Source organism: Silene latifolia, chromosome Y, assembly GCF_048544455.1.
Source record: "Silene latifolia isolate original U9 population chromosome Y, ASM4854445v1, whole genome shotgun sequence".
Taxonomy (NCBI): domain Eukaryota; kingdom Viridiplantae; phylum Streptophyta; class Magnoliopsida; order Caryophyllales; family Caryophyllaceae; genus Silene; species Silene latifolia.
In genome coordinates this window covers 81,950,537-81,969,194 of record NC_133538.1, presented here as the reverse complement: position 1 = coordinate 81,969,194, position 18,658 = coordinate 81,950,537, and positions in this window count along the sequence as shown.

Below are 18,658 nucleotides of genomic sequence, written 5' to 3'. Positions count from 1 at the left end.
AACCGACATGGTATAAAGAACCAAGGATGGTTATGAATTATGACTAATATGTTTGCAAATGTGAATAAATGAGAAAAATGGTAAATAAAATAAAAGGGGGTTAAAATACCCATTAAAGTGTAATTAACCAATAATATCATCGAGTCACAGAATAAACCGTCATGGTAGAAAGAACCAAGGATGATTTTTGTAATGGTAAAAACATGTTTATCATAAAAATGAATTAAAACATTTGAAATGGTAAAAATGATTACAAATAAAATAAAGTGGAAAGACTAGAATAAACACGGATGAGTCTGACCCGAGACCCACAAGAGGCGCGAGCTTCCTTGCATAGCAAGGAGCTTCTGTCTCAGGCCAAAACTCGGTTTTTGCTCGTCTAACCTAAATTTGAATCGTGTTATGCATTGTTCATGCTTATAAACTCATTAAAACAGTAAAGACATGAATTAAAGTGAGATATTTACACCCTCAAACTTATGTATTTTGATGTTTGCGTGGTAGACGACTTTAGAGACGATTTTCTCGTTGTGACTACTCGCGATCAAAGAAGTTTAAAAAGAGTGCCTTAAAAAGGATTTGGTTTTGAAAATATGTTGAAAATATGTTAATTAAAACATGTTGATTAATGTAGAGTTGGTCAAATGGGTCGGTCGAATGCACGGCGACTGTACCAAACAAAATGTGTAAGGCTTGTGTTTACGATCGGTAGGTCGTAAACACGTGTCGATTTGTGACTTAGGAAGTCGGGTCTAGAAGTTTAAGGGAAAAGGACGGGGCGGACTCTCGCGTGAAGATTATGGTGTGTGATGGGTGGTATTTATAGAGAAATGTGGGGAGGTAGGTCGGTTGTGTTTGCTTAGAGGCTAAGCACACACCTGCTTTAGGCGTGGGCTACCTCGTGATGGAAAGGGGTGTATTGTCCCTTTCAATTTGGACGTGGCCTATTCTCCATCCATTGTTGATATGTGGTATTCATATAAGATGTCGTGTAACAATATGGGCATATAATAAGATGATTTTGCTGTTACTTGAGGTAGGTGTTTTGTGTGCTTGACTCGGGTTTGACCCGTGTGAGTCGGGATTAGAATTTCGAGTCGGTTTTTGTCCCGGTGTCGGTTTTTACTCTGATTAGGGTCATTTTAATGGAAATTACATGATAAAAATATTCATGGCATTATTTTTGACATTCGAGATTTGGGTTGACTCAGGTTGACTCGAATTGCGGGTTTCTGAGTCGGTTTTGGGTCTGAAGACGGTTTTAACTCTAAATAGTGTTATTTTAATGCAAATGAAGTTAGAAAACTTTTGAAATCATTTTTCATATCCGAGTAGTGCATTAAACCGTCTCATGTATAGCCAATCTACGCACGTATATCAAAAACACGTTATAGTCCGATCATCATCGGGTGGTTTTTGGAAGGTGCAGATACTGGGTATCTACAGCAGTTCGGCGAATGGTATGTTGACATGAAGGCTCTTTAGGATATCAGCAAATTTCTCGATTTGTTGTTCGGCCTTCTTGTTCTGCAATCGCCTCCGAAAGGGGACCGTAATGGGAATTTCCAAGCCATTATTTCTTTCTGCCAAAGTTTCAACACGATCATCAACGTTTTTGCTCGATCGACCTCTTTTTCCCTTCGATCCAGCACTTTCATCAGCAATATTATTCGATCGAGGACTTTCCTCCACTCGATCGAAGTCTTCCTTTTCAGCACTACTCGATCGAACAGCAATTTCACTCGATCGAGTAATTTCCTCAGCATTTCCTCTCGATCGACCACCGGAAATGATTCGATCGAGGACTTTCCTCGGGTTCAGCATACTTTCATCCAATGACGACTGTTCACGCTCTGCAACAGTAATTTTCGGGTCTCATTTGTCTTCATCAGTCGACAATTTGAGTCCTTTGTAGAAAAGACCGCTCCTCAAATTTATCAGATTCACCGTCTCATGTTGGTTCTTGTCAGGTTGAGATGGTAAATGACCTGGCTTCCTTGAAGATTGATTAGTGGCTGATGCGTGTCTAAAATATGATGTTTCACACTTTATTCTACACGCATTTTATCGCTCAAATGTGCAATATATGCCATTATTTCCCTATTTTCCTCTACTTTCGTGTTTTCGTACATTATTGCAGAAATGTGAAGAATTTAACGGGAAATCAAGCCAAATCCGTCCCCGAGTAACCTGCATTTGCAAATGACGTAAAGGAATCACTTAAGGAACGAGCTTGGTGCGTAATCCAAGGCCCAAAAGACAAGTCCACGTGTTTTAAGAAGTCAAATAGCAGCTCAGCCAGTCGATCGACTACCACCTTCATCGATCGACCAATGCTCGAGTTCCGAAGCTCGTTTCTTTGAGAAGCGATCGATCGACCAACCTTATCAGTCGATCGACCAGATTTCTATTCCAGACGTGAATTGAAAGACCGTGAATCTTGAAGCCCATGAAGTTTAGGTTTAGGAAATAAGATGTTACGTTGATTGCTATATAACGTAACATAAAACCATTAAGTTTTCATCAGTTTTCTATCGAAGTTTCTATCACAAAGACGTTACTTTCAGTTTTAGTTTATTCGAGTAATTAGGGTTTGGAACATCGGTTAGCATTGGATTTTTAAATTCGGTTCCTAATCGTTCCTCGAATCTTGGTATTCCTTCTGCCCTAATTCCATTCTATTGTTTTGCTTTCTTCATTAGTATAAGATTTGCTAGATTAGCATCCCAAAGCCAATTATCGTTTTATCGCTATTTGTCATTTACTTTAAGCATGAATTCAGTAATTGCTGTTAGTTTTATTGTTGTTATTACGTCCATCATGAGTAGCTAATTCTTTAGTGCTAGGATGTAGGCGATTTATGGCATAGGCGGCATTAGATTAGAAAGGACTGTCTTGCGTGTTGGTCGATCGACTGACATTGCCAGTCGATCGACTGACCTCGTAGGGTTTTATATTCGTTTTAATTGTTTTAATCTTGTATTTAACGAGTTGAATGCATGCGACCAGTTAGATACCTATTTCGTGGTGACCCATTAGATCGAAAGGTAGGGAGGTTATTAGACCATCAATTAAATCGACTAGACTGTGCTAAGATCGAAAGATAGGTATAGTTTAGACCGTTAGTCACTTTTCAGGACGAAAGTTAGTATTAGTGACATTAGGGACCTATAGCGAGATCGAAAGATGCTATTTGTTAAGAGTGGACCGAGAGGACCTCTTTATTTCCCGCCTTACCTGTGTTTGATTCAGACCGACTTAGTTTGCTGCCGCCAAAGCTATAATGAACCGACCATCCTAGTACCCTTCTTTTATCTGTTTAAATCATTTATTTAGTTTACTGTCTTTATTTACTATTAGCTGTAGACCAATTCAAACCAACCCCCACATTTGTTACCTTAGACTAAATATAGAACAACTAGAATTTACAACTGCCTCCTTGTGGTTCGACCCTGTTACCACTAGCCTAGGTTAGTCTTAATAGGAGATTATAAATTTTATCTTTGGTACTCACAACGACGGGTATCAAATTTTGGCGCCGTTGCCGGGGAAGCAATAGTCCTAATTTTAGATGTCTTTATTTTTAGTCTTTCTTAGTTTAAGGGACATCTGTTCCTTAAACTTTTCTTATATTCTTTTTGTAGTTTCTTCTTATGCGCAGGTCACAGGGTGGAGAATTAGTACCGTTGAACCCTGAGCTTGAAAGATCCTTGCGCGAGTTGAGACGAACACAAAGGGTATTACCAACAGAGGAAGAGCTGAGTACTCTGTCAAGATACTACGAGAACGAATTGTTCGAAGATAATCCACCATCTTCGCCTGTTTCCACTTCTTCAGCCGAGACAGTTACTTCTCCGGAAATTCCAGTCATGGCCGAGGAAGCAAGTATAGCTAGTTATTCTGAGCCGACAGCCGACAATCTATACAAGGGGTTCGAGTTACCGGGAGATGCCAGGAAATTCGAACCAAAGCCTGCCTACATTACTATGGTCGAGAGAAATCAGTTTGGGGGAGCTGCAAATGAAGATGCAGCAAGGCATATGGAGACCTTTATTGACTCTGTTTGCTCCATTCCCCCCACGGTGGCGTGACCCAGGATCAAATCAAGGAGACCATGTTCATCTTCTCCTTCGTGATCTTTTGCAAGGAGTGGTATAGAGATTTGGACCGGACCGCTCAGGAGATCACTGATTGGAATACATTGGCATTGGCGTTCTACAAGAAGTACTTTTCTACTTCAAGGACGATCGCTATTAGAGCTCAAATCACGGACTTTAAACAAGGGCCAGATGAGAATTTCCACGAGGCATGGGTCCGATTCAAGAAGTTAGTGCGAACCATACCGCACCATGGGTTTGAAAAGTGGAGTTTGTGCAATCATTTCTACAATGGGTTGTACGACGATCAGAGGGCCATTTTGGATCTTTGACCAATGGAAGATTTATTTGAAAATTTGGGAGCAACCAAGGGGTGGAAGATCATTGACGATCTAGCTACCCACAAGGCCGAGTATGGGAATTCGAGAGGAAACCAGAGGAGAGTCGTTGAATCCTCTTTGTTGCTGCACTTGAGGCTCTTCTGCGAGGTTTGACAAGTATGAGCTAGGAGGAGCCTCTAAAGGTGGGATGTACCAAGTCAATGCTGTGTCAGACGGTCCTTTCGTCTGTGAAAGGTGTGGAGGTGAGGGCCATGTCTCGAAAAACTGTCCTAGCCCCTTTGAATCTTGTGCTGCCTTTCAACACTATAGGCAGACAAACACCTACTACGAGCCAAGCCACCCAAACTTGAGTTGGAGGAGCCAAAATGTCCAAAATCCAACCCAACATCCGCAGCAGCAACAACCCTATGTGCCTCCTCACCAAAAGCAACAACAATACCAGAAACCTCCTTATGTGCTGCAGCAACAACAATCATAGAATTCTGAATTTTCCGAGCTCAAGAATCTGTTGCTAAAGGAGTCCCAAGCAAGAGAGGCCGGGATGAAGCTACTGGAAAGCCAAATAGCTCAATTGGCTAGCAAAAATAACACTCGAGCTCCCGGACACTTGCCCACTCAACCGGAAAAAAAGGAGACCCTAAATGCCATCACTTTAAGGAGTGGGTCCACCCTTGATGGTCCTGCCATGGTCGAGGACGCTGTTGGAAAAGATGAGCCGGAAACAAGTCAAGAGAAAGCTTCAACGAGCAAATCAAAGAAAAAGACGTCTGCCAGGTATTTCAGTCGATCGACTGATATACCTAGTCGATCGACTGAAGCACGGGCTACGGGGAGCTTAAGGAATCAGACATCTCGTCGATCGATCGAGGACGATAGTCGATCGGACCGAGATCGGCACGATCTTTGAAGAATTTCGTCCTTTAATGCCAACTAATCTACGAGACCACTTGTTTCGGGGAACCACCGTCCGAAAATTTTGGGCGGACCGAGTCTTGATGGGTCGGTCCCCCCCGAATTTCGACCCAATGACGGTTAATGGTTCTCATTTGAGAGGATCTGAGGAGGGGTCTAGCTTCAACAAAGAGAAGGTGACGGACTTTCAGTCTAAGTCCAAGGATGCCGGTGCGCGTGAATTGGAGGAGAGGGCTAAGGTACTCCTTACAGCCCCATATCCGGAGAGGCTCGTGCCGACGAAGGAACAAGTATCTTTCAGTAAGTTTGAGAAAGTTATCCGTAGTCTGAATGTGCAAGTCCCCTTCCTTGAGTTAGTTAACCAAGTGCCTGCTTACACTAAATTTATGAAACAACTGTTGTCCAAAAAGCGGTCACTTGAAACAGTGCACACTGTCGCACTCACCAAGGAGTCTTGCTCCTATCTGTCCCACACTGCGCCCCATAAGTTAGAGGATCCGGGTAGCTTTTCCGTTCCTTGCAAAATAGGTACCTTCTCAATTGAGAAGGCATTATGTGACTTAGGGGCCAGTATAAGCGTCATGCCCTTGAGTTTAGCTAGGAAACTCAAGTTGACCCGATTTGCTATCACTGACATGACAGTTCAGATGGCTGACCGATCTGCGGTCGAGCCTATAGGAGTCCTAGAGGACATACTCGTCCAAATAGCGAAGTTTTTCTTCCCTGTTGACTTTGTTGTCCTTGACATGCCTGAGGATGCCCATATACCGATCATCTTAGGTAGGCCATTTCTGCACACTGCTGGTGCAGTTATTGACGTAGGCTCTGGAACTTTGACCTTCAAAGTTGGGAAACATTCCATCATTTTTGCCCAACCCGCTAAAAAGAAGGGTCCCATGTGGCCTGTTACTTGTAATACGGTCTCTGAAAAGAGATCGTACTTTGTGCTTCCTGAATTGACTGTGCCTATTACTACTGCTGTGTTAACCCCTCCGCCCCGGATTGGGAGTAAGAAGGAGGAAGAATCTGTTGTTTTAGATAATGCAGGAGCTGGTTTGGGGAAGGAAGTGCTACAAGTTGTGCCAACTGTAAAGCAGCCGATCATTCAACGAGGAGGTCTTGGTTGCTTAAGCTATGGGACTGATGAGGTAGTGGAAGATGAGCCAGCCAAGGTGAGATGGGCAGATTTAGATTCCGACGGTTCCGTGGGAGTCCTTGATTGGGGAGATGACGAAGTTGGTCCATTGAGCTCTCCGACCGTCGACGCTAAGAAGGGTGCAACTGATAAGATGAGCACCATTGAGGCTACCTCTAGTAGACAGAAGCCGACGAAGTGGGCCATACAGTGGTCCTTCTTGATCAACTATTAGTTGATCAATCTCGTTCCGAACTTCTCTTTATTTGCTTTGTTAAGACAATTTTATTGTTTTTTGTGTGCGCGAAAACTTCGCTTTTATTTTATTTGCTTAGGATTTTTAAGTACTTTAGACTTCGTTCTGGGTTTTGCGCAATTTTGGGCGCGTGCTATTGTGCATTTGCAGGTATTTAGAGCTTGTTAGCTCAAATCATTGAGCAATTACGAAGAAATAAGACGCTGCAGCAGTGTTTTCAGTCGATCGACTGGCACCATTGGTCGATCGACTGAATTGTAGGTTTACAGGAGCTACTGTTCACGCCCACCTGGTCGATCGACTGATCTCCGTGGTCGATCGACCACTGCTGCTGCTATATTCATTCACGACCTCTCCCCTGCTGTGTTTGGTCGATATGCGGACCTAAGGGAGTCTTCCACTCCACTCTATTTTCCGTCGAATTAACTATTTCTTCTATTGTCTCATTTGTGCACAATTTTTACGCTTCAAAATTATTTTCTTCGGTCTTATGCGTGGTTTTTAATTGTCTTTTCAGGTCCTTATTGGTAGCACTGCTGGCTACTGAAACCTCCTAGCTCACGCTGGTTTGGGGAGGTTTCCCTTGCTGCGCTTAAAGTCTTGTAAGTCCCTGATTTCTTTACTTCGTGTCATGTTTTATTTATTTTCTCGCAAATACCCATTTCTCTTTTCTTCACTACATGATTTTGCACAATGGGGACATTGTGCGATTTGGTTTGGGGAAGGGTTTTGCGTCGCATAACATTTGTTTGCATTCACGTTTACATTCTTGCCTTGCATTGTTTATTTCATTTCTCATATATACAGAAAATTCCAAAAAAAAATTGATAAAATTTCAAAATTTTCCATAACATGCACGTTTATTTTAGCATATAGGTCGAGTCGGAACGGTAGTATTTCAATGATGATTTTGCATTTGCACCTGTTTATGCCTAAGCCGTGCTTAATTGACATGTTATTAGTAGAATCACATATGCATATCTACGAGTTTTCGTTCAATTACTTGCTGGACTTGAGACTTGACTTAGAAAATTGGCAACCTACATCATATTTCTGAGAATTAGAGCCTCTAACTGGTGACATCTATGACCGGTTTATTTAGGAATGTGAGTAGTACTCCTTATGAGACATGTTTCCTTAATTTTGCATGAATATGAATTCGATCTACTTAATACCTGTATGCATTCGGTTTGTGGTTTGTTGACACATGTGGTAGAGGTTTCCTTTTCCCATTTTACCCATAAGCTCCACACTGCCAAAAATATCCCTTTTTGAACTATTTACTACATCCTACATTTAGCATGTCCTTTGTCAAGCTAGTAGTCTGTGTTTTTGGGGTTGTTACTCATTTTTGGTGGCATATGCTCTGTTGAGATGATGATTGGAAAATGAAAAAAGGAAAGAAAGAAACAAAAAAGAAAAGAAAAAAAAAAGAGATTCTACACTGTTCAAGGCAGTCGATCGACTGTCCAATATAGTCGATCGACTGATATTCGAAAGGAGAAAAAGTCAATTCGCATAATTTAATCCTTATCTTTTGGCGATTTTTGCTCCCATGTTTCATTTATATCCTATGGGGAGTTTATTGATTTGTTTGGAGATTGTGAGTTTTGTGCTTGCTATAGCACCTTTTCGCTTGTTTATGAGCAAGAAGTCGGATGTTGCCACTTGGTTCCGTTTTGGTACTAGCTTGATCACCTGTACCTCTATCTTACCATAAAATGTTTTGCCTCTTCTTACCCATACCTCACATATCCCATATTCCCTCGGCATGTGTCATTGGTCATCTGTTTGGTTGGAATGCATATGTACGGTCGTAGAGATCATTTTCATATTTTATTGCTGGCATGTTTTCATAGGTCGTAGTTAGGTGAGAGTCATTACAAAATTTACTTCTTTCTATCTTACATTAATATCACCTGTGCTTATTGAGTGTTTTGAGCGACCCGTGAGAGTCCAATTTGATAAGTCTTACTGATCAAGCGATTCACATGATTTTAACGACCACATAACTCGTTTGCGGGATTCACATTACTAATTGATTGTTGGTTGTGCATTAAATTGGCTTAGGCTTTACTTGTTGCATTTCGCTCTGAGATTGAAATCGTTCCATTAGGTCATTAGATCAAGTCTAGTTCTTGCTTGGGGACAAGCAAGGTTTGGTTTGGGGAGATTTGATGCGTGTCTAAAATATGATGTTTCACACTTTATTCTACACGCATTTTATCGCTCAAATGTGCAATATATGCCATTATTTCCCTATTTTCCTCTACTTTCGTGTTTTTGTACATTATTGCAGAAATGTGAAGAATTCAACGGGAAATCAAGCCAAATCCGTCCCCGAGTAACCTGCATTTGCAAATGACGTAAAGGAATCACTTAAGGAACGAGCTTGGTGCGTAATCCAAGGCCCAAAAGACAAGTCCACGTGTTTTAAGAAGTCAAATAGCAGCTCAGCCAGTCGATCGACTACCACCTTCAGTCGATCGACCAATGCTCGGGTTCCGAAGCTCTTTGTTTTTTGAGAAGCGATCGATCGACCAACCTTATCAGTCGATCGACCAGATTTCTATTCCAGACGTGAATTGAAAGACCGTGAATCTTGAAGCCCGTGAAGTTTAGGTTTAGGAAATAAGATGTTACGTTGATTGCTATATAACGTAACATAAAACCATTAAGTTTTCATCAGTTTTCTATCGAAGTTTCTATCACAAAGACGTTACTTTCAGTTTTAGTTTATTCGAGTAATTAGGGTTTGGAACATCGGTTAGCATTGATTTTTTACATTCGGTTCCTAATCGTTCCTCTGAATCTCGGTATTCCTTCCGCCTAATTCCATTCTATTGTTTTGCTTTCTTCATTAGTATAAGATTTGCTAGATTAGCATCCCAAAGCCAATTATCGTTTTATCGCTATTTGTCATTTACTTTAAGCATGAATTCAGTAATTGCTGTTAGTTTTATTGTTGTTATTACGTCCATCATGAGTAGATAATTCTTTAGTGCTAGGATGTAGGCGATTTATGGCATAGGCGGCATTAGATTAGAAAGGACTGTCTCGCGTGTTGGTCGATCGACTGACATTGCCAGTCGATCGACTGACCTCGTAGGGTTTTATATTCGTTTTAATTGTTTTAATCTTGTATTTAACGAGTTGAATGCATGCGACCAGTTAGATACCTATTTCGTGATCGACCCATTAGATCGAAAGGTAGGGAGGTTATTAGACCATCAATTAAATCGACTAGACTGTGCTAAGATCGAAAGATAGGTATAGTTTAGACCGTTAGTCACTTTTCAGGACGAAAGTTAGTATTAGTGACATTAGGGACCTATAGCGAGATCGAAAGATGCTATTTGTTAAGAGTGGACCGAGAGGACCTCTTTATTTCCCGCCTTACCTGTGTTTGATTCAGACCGACTTAGTTTGCTGCCGCCAAAGCTATAATGAACCGACCATCCTAGTACCCTTCTTTTATCTGTTTAAATCATTTATTTAGTTTACTGTCTTTATTTACTATTAGCTGTAGACCAATTCAAACCAACCCCCACATTTGTTACCTTAGACTAAATATAGAACAACTAGAATTTACAACTGCCTCCTTGTGGTTCGACCCTGTTACCACTAGCCTAGGTTAGTCTTAATAGGAGATTATAAATTTTATCTTTGGTACTCACAACGACGGGTATCAGTGGCGAATTGAGCTATTTGAGACTCAAGTGACTTTATAGACGCATGTTTTTGTTGGTCACTCTTCTGCAACTGAATTGTCAATGACTAAAACATTGACTTCAAATCTGCTATTTCACTTACACCACTGGAAGAAGCACCTTTTTTGCGGCGGTTGAAAGGATGGAGGCTTTTGAAAGCCTTGTTGAGCTTTATAAGTTGGAATGTAAGGTTGTTGCTGTTGCGGTGGAGGTTGAGATGTAGGATTCAAAACATTCTGACTAGTCCATCTCAAATTAGGATGGACTCCACTCTGATTGTTGCAATAGGAGCCCCCTTGCCTATATTGTTGAAAGGCAAGCACCTGCTCCTTCTCAGTTAGACAGTCAACAGCAGTGTGACCATCATTGCTTCCACACCTCTAACACAAAACGGTTTCTTATCTACTCAACAAGTGAATCGTCTGTTGATCTCCAGGATTCTGCAACTCCAATTTGTCAAAACAGGCATTCATGGCTTCCAGCTGAGCCACAACTGCACTATCAACAGAAGAAACTGTTCTTATTCCTCCTCTTGGGTTCCCATACTCAGCACAATGGGTAGCCATCTCCTCTATGATTCCCCATCCTTTGTCATCATCTATGCTCTTCTAAAATCGACCATTTTATGCAGCATCCAAAATAGTACGGTGATCATCATACAACCCATTATAAAAGTGGTTGCATAGGTACCACGGCTTAAAACCGTGATGTGGGATAGACCGTACCATTTTCTTGAACCGGTTCCACGCTTCATACTAGTTTTCATCCGGAGTTTGCTTGAAACTCGTGATTTTTCCTCTCAGCTGATTAGTTCTTTGTGGAGGAAAGTACCTTTTGTAGAAAGCAAGAGCCAAGGTCTCCCAATTTGTTATTCCTGCTGCAGCTCTATCAAGGTCAGTCAGCCAGTCTCTGGCTCCATCAGTAAGAGAGAAAGGAAATAAAACTTCCTTAATCTTGTCCTGGGTCAAGTGGCGGGAATGGTAGAACAATAGTCCGTGAATACCTCCATATGCTTCCGCGGATCCTCTCCAGCTACTCCGCGAAATAAATTTCTTTCGACCAGGTTGATTTAAGAAGGCCGAATATCAAATGTGTTCCCATCCTCGGTTGCAAGATTGAAACCTTTAGGGATTGAAGCAGTTGTAGGCCCCGAATGACTCGCGATATTAGGCATTTTCACAGGACTAACGGCAGAAATAGATTTGTCTTCTTCAAAAGACAGGTCTTCTGCAAATAAGAAATGTTCTAGCTCGGGTTCAAAAGTACTCAAGGCTTCCTTTTGAATCTTTCTCAGCAGTCTTTGTCTATAGCAAAAGGTCCGCTCTGGTTCAGGATCAGCTGGCACTAACTCCGACCTGTTAGACCTGGGCATAAACAGCACTGGAGAAAATAAATAAGAACTGTCTCAAGGAATTAAACTCTGAGACTGAGACAAACGAAAACAAGACAGATAAATAGGCTAATTGCCTCCCCGGCAACGGCGCCAAAATTTGATACCGTCATTTTAGTATCAAAATTAATTACCTAGAACAACTAACAGAAGTCAGCGGAAGTACGGTCGATCTCCACAGGGAGGCTAATGTATCTATCTGTTAATTACGTCTGTCTAGTAATTAATGGGGGTTTTAAATGATCTCTAAACTAATAAGGGTTTAAGGCAAGAGAGACAAAGGAAAGAGCAGTAAAGTAAGAAAAAGCAAGATATGTGATCAGATAGAGAGAGATATGCTAGGATTTCGGTTCACCATGGCAGTTCACTAACTCTGTCGTAAACAGTTCAGACGATCTAGTGTGAGAAGGGCAAGGGAAAGGTCCTTCCGGTCCGCTATCCACCCTAGATTACAACTAACTTAACTTCCGTCCTCATTAGGGTAGTCTACTGTTCATAACAGGTCTGTTCATTCCAATATTCCGATCTAGGATTGAGTTTAACCAAATTAAAGGGTTTAGAAGCGTGCACTCAACTAAACTTATTACAGTTATATTGCTATAAGACAGTTCTCACAATGAATCGTCTAGCCTATTCACAACATCATCACTTTACTACCATGGCTCCCCTAATCCTAACATAAAGGAGTTTAACTACTCAGGCTATTGATATTACTAACGATAACAAAACTGAATATGCTAATAAGAGACATGATAAATGAATACAAAGGAAGAAGCATAAACTAATCAACAAAGACAATAGAACAAGAGAACAATAATTAAGAGCAAACAAAGGATTAAATTGAGATTAAAGAGAAAGGAGAGATTACAAAGCTTAGATCCGGAAAAATAAAGAGGCAGAGAACAAGTTCCAGCAGTAATTAGAAGAGTAATTAAGTGTAGAGTAAGTATGATAAGATGTGATAATTAACCTAATGACGTCTTCCTTTATATAGGGAAGGGATTATTAACTAAAATAAACCTAAACACGGAATAAAAATCCCGTAAAAAATAAGCTACTCACGCGATCGAGGCATTTAATTCCTCTCGATCGAGTGATTCTTCAACCATTCACTTCGATCAAACAAACTTGCCCTTCGATCGAAAGCTTCCAAAACAACCCTCTTCGATCGAGTACAGTGATACGTGCATTTTGTATAGTCTTTTTAGCCTATTTTAGCACGTATTTCTATGTACTTTCGTACTGTTTATATTACATTTTGCCCCGAATTGGCTACTTTGGTTCGTTTTGTCCGTTTTGTAGGAATGAACGTAAAAGTAGTGGAATCGTACCATTTTCGTCCCTTTTTACATGCATTTTGAGGAGACGGGATTTTTCAGAGTGAGATCTTACATTGGGATGCGTGAAGGAACGGTCTACGGAGCAGTCGGTCATGAGTTTGAGCTGTTTCGGAGGAAGAATATTCGATCGAGTTGTTTTATTGGTCGATCAAGTGGTTTCTATGGCTGGAAATGGTCGATCGAGTAGTATATTACTCGATCCAATAGAGCTGGAATTTGGAATTACTCGATCGAGTAACAATTCTACTCGATCGAGTAGATTACTTGGAGAAGTACTCGATCGAGCTGTTTCAGATTGCTCAATCGAGTGGGTTTGTCTTTCATGGGCTTTAATTAGTCCATGAACTTGTTTTTAGCTTATGGACTTAGTAATTTTTCTATTTAAACGCATAATAACTAGGTCATTAGCATTCAGTTTTTATCTTATCATTCATCTTTCACTGTAAACACTACGTTGCTTTCTCTTTTTCACTGTAACTTTTGCTTTCGGATTTTCTCTCTCGGATTTAGTTGTTCTTTACGCCGGATACTTGCGATTGTAATCCTTTACTCTCTTTTATTCTTAATCTTTCATTTTATTCATCTTAATTACTTGTTTTGTTCCTTTAATTTTCTGCCCTAATATCTTTTATGCAATTTAATTATTGTTTCATTATGTTTAATGTTGGTTTATTCTTGTTATTAGTTTTGACAATATTAATAGCATGAGTAGCCAATCTGTTTCATGTTAGGATTAGGGGATCTACGGTAGAAAAGCGACGATATAGTAAATAGGTTAGATGAATTAATTGTGAGACTCTGTCCCCATAGCAATATAACTGTATTTACTGACTTAGTTGAGTGCACGCTTCTGAGTCACCCTCTTAATCTGGTTAAATTTAATCCTGGATCGGAAGATTGGACTAAATAGGCTGCTATGAACGAAGAGACTACCCCGACGAGGACGGAAGTTAAGTTAGTGGGAATCTAGGGTAGAAAGTGGACCGGAAGGACCTTTCCATATCCGTCTCAAAGAATTTATCTAAGTTGTTTACAGTTGAGTCACTGGACTACCGTAGTGAACCGAAATCCTGACATGTCCCCTCTCTATTGATAGTTTATTCTCATTTTCTTTCCTTGCTTCTCTTCCTTTAAACCTTTTAGTTTAGAAAACCAATTACAAACCCCCCGTTTGTGACCAAATAGACGGACTCTTACAGATATCTTGCCTCCCTGAGGAGATCGACCTGACTTCCCTAGTTATATAGTTAGTTTAGTTAGTTATTTTTGATAGGTATACGACAGCCCTGTCATATAGCAGGGACTCGATCGAACTCCTAGCTCTGCCAAAACCACTCGATCGATCACAGAAGACCTTGATCGAGTGACTTGCCACTGAAAACAGCTCGAACAACATTTTATTAGCTTCCAAAGACCTCCTTCACGCTTCCCGAGGTACGGCATTCTGCTCTAAATCTTCATCTCCTTAAAATCCATGCAAAAAAAAGGACTGAACAAGGTACGATTCCACTACTTTAAGGTCCATTTCTGCAAACGTGACAAAACAAACCAAAGTAGCCAATTCGGAGCATTTTGCAATACAAAGCAATGAAAATGACATAGAAATGCGTGCAATAAGAGGCTAAAAAGACTATATAAATTACACGTATCATTAGCTGCATGCATGTCTATGTGGGTCGTAGTTTAGGTGAGCGACTATTTTTCTTCTCTTCTTACATTTATATGCTTACACTTTGCTTCATGAGAGAAGAGTGACCCGTGAGAGTCCATTTTTAAAGGTCCTGCAAGGTCGATAGTTCAGCTTATTTATAAACATCTTACAACTCGTTTGCACTTGACTAGTTTGGTTATAAGTGTCAGTTTTGTTTGCATTAAACAGGTTTAAGTGGACAACTTGTAGCTAGCTCTGAGTTTTCTTTTCCGTTCCATTAGTTTGCATATAGTTTACTCGAGGACGAGTAAAGGTTCGGTTTGGGGAGATTTGATACGTCCATTTTATATAGTCTTTTTTAGCCTTTATTGCACGTATTTCTATGCGATTCTCGTAGTTTTATATTGCGAAATGCCCCGAATAGTCTACTTTGGTTTGTTTGGCTTTAATTGCAGGAATGGACCCGAAAGTAGCGGAACCAAGCCTTTTTCAGTCCCCTTAGCATGCATTTATGGAGATGGAAGAATTGAAGCGAAATTGCTATGCCTCGGGAAGCGTAGAGTGATTTCGGAAGCTAACCAACGAAGAAAGGAAGCTGGTTCAGTGACGTTTACTCGATCGAAGGCTTTTGTAAGCCTTTCTATTCGATCGAGTAGACATGGGTAGTGAATAGTGTTCGGTCAAGTCCCTGCTGTACTCGATCGAAAGGTGGCATTCTGGGTTTACTCGATCGAAGATGTTAGCTGCTCGATCGAGAGGTTTGGCCAAGGATTTGCTCGATCGAGAAGATTGAAGTTACTCGATCGAGAGGGTTTTTATTAATACGCGAGATTTTACTTCGCGAGAACTTAATTTTTATCTTAAGTTGTTTTAGGTTAATAAATATCTTCTCTATATAATGAGAAGACGTCATTAGGTTAAGATACACTTTATAATCGGATACTTTTCCTTTAATTACTCTTAAGCATTCATTAAGCAGACACTTTTCTTCCTTGGTTCAACGTTGCTTTGCTCATTATTTCCGGATCTTGCTTTGTAATCCCTCTTTACTTTCTTGATTTAATTTAATTTTCTTCTTTGCATCCTTAATTACTTGTTCTCAATTTATGCTTTAATTAGTATCACTATTAGTTTATGCTATTTCTTATTAATCATCCTCTTTATATCATGCCCCCTTTTGTTTCATTAATCATAGTTATTTCTATCGTCGCCATGAGTAGCTAAATCCTTTTATGTTAGTATTAGGGGAGACATGGTAGCGAAACAATAATGTTGTGAATGGATTAGGAGGTTTACATGTGAGAACTATTTTATAACAATTTAATTGTAATCGTTTAGTTGAGTGCACGCTTCTAAACTAGTTAATCCGGTTAAATTCAGACCTAGATCGAGAGATTGGAATGAATAGACCTGTTATGAATAGTAGACTACACTAATGAGGGAGAGAGCTAAGTTAGTAGTATTTTAGGGCAGATAGCGGACCGAGAGGACCTTTCTTTTACTCTTCTCACATTAGACCGACTGATCTCTTTATGACTAAATTGGTTAATTATCATGGTGAACCGACATCCTAGCATTCTTCTCTTAATTTGATCACAACTTATTCCATTTGCTATTTTTTATTGCTCTTTTCCTCTCTACCTTAATCTCATTTAGTAGTTTAGAAAACAAATCAAAACACCCAATTTATTACCGTGACAGACTTAGATAACAAGTAGATACAATAGCCTCCCTGTGGAGTACGATACCCGACTTACCTCTACTATATTAGTTGAGCCGGTTGGTTTATTTTTGATAGGGTTGCGACAGCCGTGTCAACCATCCGGCGACCTTTGAGGGTTAGCAAGAGCATGAGATGCCAACCGAGCTTCCATGTCTTTCTTGAAGTTTGTCTTGTCTTGGTGTTGAGATATTTGCATATTTTTCACCACCTTTATCAACTCACCAAATTGGATTCCATGGATGGCTCTTGATGTGGTTGGTTAGTTAAGGGTTAGTTAGTAATGAAGTAAGGAAATTAAAACAGCAAATTGAAGACAGCCACATTACTAGTTACTAGTGATTACCTACTATAATAAGTTGTTTTTAAGGAGGGACTGTTTAAACAAGATGGGGTAGAAAGATGGGACTATTTTCGGATTATTGAAAGGTGGGACTATTGTTGGAAGATGACTTAAAGGTGGGATTATTCCCGTCAATTTGCTTTTATACTCCGTAGTTGCCAAAAAAAAAAAATTATTTTCAAAAAATTCTTTGTTGTAGTCAAAGCCACTTAATGTATTATACAACTGGTTGTATATAAAATTTATTCAATGTAGTCGAAATTTGTTACAAAGTTATCGAGCAATACTAACAAAATTATCGAGTTATGATACAAAGTTATTGAGCTTAACAGAATAATTATTAAGCTCAATAACTTCATAAAATAGCTCAATAACTTGTAAAATAGCTCAACAACTTTGTGTAAGAGCTCAACAATTTTGAGGCGGTTGTACAATGCTACTATACAACTGGTTGTAGGATAATATTTGTGAGTCAAAGCCTCAATAACACGCAAATAGGCATAATTTTCAAAAGGGAACTTTGTACTAATTGGACTTTATATTAACTCAAACTAGTTTTCAACCCGTGCAATTTGCACGGGTATGTTTTTAAGAACATTGATACAATAATTAACATTTAAAAAATTTTAACCAAAATAAATGAATATTTTATATTATATTTCTTTTATAATGATAATAGGTTAAAACACGTGAAAAAATTGTAAAAAGGTAACGTGGCTGCACGATATTTGCAGGAAATGTTTCTGTGAGTATCCATAATAGCTCCCTCACCGTGTCACCTTGTTCACTCCGCCACTATGATCATGTTTTTTCTTTAATGAAAAAAGCTTAGCGGAATTCCATGCACGGGTATGCTATTTTAGTAATTGTTATTATAAAAATGTTCAAACAATATTTTGGTGATTAATTTTTATATCAAGTTTATATATTAAAGATTGTTAATTATACATCTCAGCTGAAAAAAAAAAAAACACCTACCTATTATAACTTTATTCATTGTTTTTAAACAAAATTTTGTTTAGTCACAAAACGTTCTCTACTTTTAATATGAGATATGAGATTGACAACTCAATATTAGGTTGTTGTTTTTATTTTATATAGTAAAGCAACCCGTAGTATTTCAACTGTGAATAAGGGTAAATTCCTCGGGTATTATTGAAATATGGTCTTTCCTCTTAGTTAGAAAAGTATGAAACGCTAATTCAACCTTGTAATTGTGTATCTAAAAGTAACGACACCGATAAAATAAAATAAAAATATTATGAAAATTAACACAGATTATAGACCATTTGTGTGAATACTTATAAATCGATATGAGTAATTAACTTACCATTGCTAATGTCGGATAGTGAAAAACGAAGGTTTTATGATGATTGAACCGCTAATTATAATGGGGTTGAAATATATTCATAATTTATAATTTTTTATTTGTAATTATCAAATTAAAGTAATAAGTGTCATTAATTTTGTATAGATTTGTAGTTTATTAAGTTAATTCGTTGATTTTTTGTTTAAAAAGTGAAAAATGAGAGATAAAGGGTTGTTGTTAAAGTTAGGGAAAAAAGTTTAAAATTTACCAATGACGCGTGGTAATTTATCGATGATCTTTATGCATTCGATATCTCAAATGAACTAAAATATTGACCTGATGCGACCCCGTTTTTTGAGGAACCCGAAATGACCTCTTGTATTAGGGTTAAAACCCGACCTGAATGGGGCGACTTGTTGGGACAAAGATAAATCATTACTTTTATTAAAATATT